The sequence below is a fragment of the Monopterus albus genome, unplaced genomic scaffold, assembly GCF_001952655.1.
Source record: "Monopterus albus unplaced genomic scaffold, M_albus_1.0 scaffold17.1, whole genome shotgun sequence".
In the NCBI taxonomy this organism is placed as follows: domain Eukaryota; kingdom Metazoa; phylum Chordata; class Actinopteri; order Synbranchiformes; family Synbranchidae; genus Monopterus; species Monopterus albus.
The window spans coordinates 1,269,151-1,272,049 of record NW_018127897.1 but is presented as its reverse complement, the minus strand read 5'-3'; the positions used below and the strand labels follow the sequence as shown (position 1 = coordinate 1,272,049).

The 2,899-nt window shown below is 44.0% G+C and overlaps 1 protein-coding gene across 1 annotated transcript in view; it reads right to left on the bottom strand.

Annotated features, from left to right (window-relative positions):
• The window catches only part of hcn4 (hyperpolarization activated cyclic nucleotide-gated potassium channel 4), an 81,060-nt gene that overhangs the window by 60,570 nt on the left and 17,591 nt on the right, over positions 1–2,899 (bottom strand). The gene's annotated exons all lie outside the window — the stretch shown is intronic.

Genomic DNA, 2,899 nt, shown 5'->3' with positions numbered 1-2,899 from the left:
AATAAAAATATATTGTAATCACTGCATCCATGCTATTGCTACAGCTACATTTGTTATAAAATACAAAAAACAGACACAACGTAGCCTATATCCCTGGTGGTAGTAACGACCTTTGAACAATTTGAAGAAACTGTAAATTGTAAATTATAACTTATTATAGCTTATACAAATGCACAGGCTGTCTTGCATTTGTAACATTATGAAACATGGCAATTTGAAAAACACATCACCTACACACATTACCTATATTTGTTTTTTCTATATATTGAGTTTTCCTGTCGACTTGGGCTTTCACGCTTAACATGAGCAAACATTGTGGTAGCAAGGTCTGTTTAAATATGACCCCACTTGCCAACAAGATGGAATGGTTGATACCCTTGTACTATGAAGAATTCCAATTACACTGCTGTCTGTGTGTGCATTAGTAGTCTGTTTATACTGTGTATTTATGCAAGTATAAGTGCAAAATGCACTCTTAAAGTACAGTCTATATACATTACAATGCAAGCAATTTTATTCAAGGTGATTTAAAGGAATGTGAGGAGTGGTAAGATTACTGTAACATCAACTGCTCTATGCTCACTGTGCAAATGCATCTCCAAATATTAAAAGATGATGCATGTTCGAACACTATTAAGATAAAGACCACAATCAGCAAGGAAAGATCACGATATATTTGTTTGTTTGTTTAATAATCGTAGTAGTTGTACAATTCCATTTGACCTGGTCATGTTTTAAAGGACTGCGCTGAGGAGCTAAAGGATGTCCTCACAGACATCTTTAACATCTCTCTGAGCCAAGCAGTTGTTCCCACGTCTTTCAAGGCCGCCACAATAATTCCAGTTCCAAAGAAGCCCCACCCAACCAGTTACAATGACTATTGGTGTTATGGTTAGTCCCCCTCACCAGGAGGGTGAGGGAGAACTGAGGTTGGACTCAAGATGGCTGACCCAGGTGCTAGTAAAAATGGTGGTTTAATGGTGGGGATACAAAAGAGTCAATGAATACATACAACAGGGCTGAGCAAAGATGGCTGAGGAGAATGGGACAACCAAGGGAGTAGACAGGGTAACGGCAGGAACCGGGAGAGGAGGAGGATCAGAACGAACAAGGGAACAGACAAGCTAACCAGGAGGGTAGGCAAGCGAAAACGGAAATCCACAGCACAGGAGCTGTCAGCGTGGAGAACAAAAAGAACGTCTAGCTAACCACATGGGAAAAAAAACGAGCTCAGAGATCCACAGCACAGGAACTGTCAGCGTGGACGTATAACATTAAACATATAACCAACGTACAAAATGCGATCCACAGCACAGGAACTGTCAGTGTGGAAAACAAAATGACGTATAATACATACCACGACACTATGTCTGTTACGGGGTATGTGAGTTAGGTAAGGTAATGCAAGTTCAGTTAAATAAGGTAAGTAACGTAATGCTCCGGCGACGACGAAGCGTCTGCCAGAGGTATAAATAAGGAGGACAGGTAATCGTCGGGATGCACCCCAGCTGTGCGCACCGACAAACAAGTCGCTAATTACTGGAATGCAACACAGCTGAGGTGCAGAGCCCACAGGATAGAGAGAGCAGAGGAGAGAAAGGTGGAAGAGAGGCAGGTCGCGCCGAGTGGACCTGACAATCAGCCTGTAACACTGACTTCAATTATTATGAAGTGCTTCGAGCAGCTGGTCATGCAGAACGCCAGGTCCATCTTTCCTCCCTCTCATGACCCATTTCAGTTTGCATACAGGTCAAACAGGTCCATAGAGGATGCCATTTCTGCTGCTCTCCATCCAGCCCTCACCCACCTAGATAACGAAAAACTCTTACATGCAAATGCTGTTCCTAGACTTCAGTTCAGAATTACACAAAAACTTTGACACCTGGGACTCAAAACCTCTCTGCAACTGGGTGCTGGACTTTCTAACAGGGAGGCCACAAAATGTGTGGGCCGGCAGCAACATCTCCAAAACCGGGTCCAGTGGTGTAAGAACAACAACCTCTTCCTCAATGTGGGGAAGACTAAAGAGATCATTGTGGACTTCAGGAGAAAACCTCTAAAGCATCCACCACTGACCATCGACGGTGCTGTAGTGGAGAGTGAGCAGTACCAAGTTCCTGGGGGTGCACATCTCTGAGGACCTCTCCTGGACCAACAACACCACATCACTGGCCAAGAAAGCTCAAACACGCTCTACTTCCTCTGCAAACTGAGGAGCACCAGTGCCCCACCCCCCATCATGTGCTCCTTCTACCAGGGCACCATTGAGAGCGTCATCACTGGCTGCATAACTGTTTGGTACGGAGGTTGTACTGCCTCCTACAGAAGGACCCTACAACGCTTAGTGAAAACAGCCAGCAAGATCATCGGTGCCCCTCTGCCTTCCCTCACGGACATCTTCAACACCCGCCTCACCCACAGAGCCATCAGCATTGCTGATGACACCTCCCACCTCCCCAGCGCCTCCCACTTCAGACTCCTGCCATTAGGGAGAATGTATCAGAGTCTTCAGGCCCACTCCACCAAACTATTTTTTGTCTGGATATCTGCTGCTCTTGGTCATTTGCAATACTGTCCATTTATACCCCATATGCTATTTGCACCTCATCACCAATGCCGTGTTGATGCTGAACCATCTGACAATCTCCTATTGTTGTTTTGCACTACTCTCACTGACTGTACACGGTTTTGAGTCACAGCTTATTGGCTGTATCGTTTAGATTTATCTTAATTACGTCAATCCAGTTTTTATTCTATTCTGTTTTTATTCTATTTTATTCTATTTTAGTTCCTAAATGTTATGGCACCCAATACTAGGTGAGAGAGAAATGGTATTTCGATTTTCTGTATGTCCTGCACATATGGTGAATTGACAATAAATCCTTGAACTATGAACCTT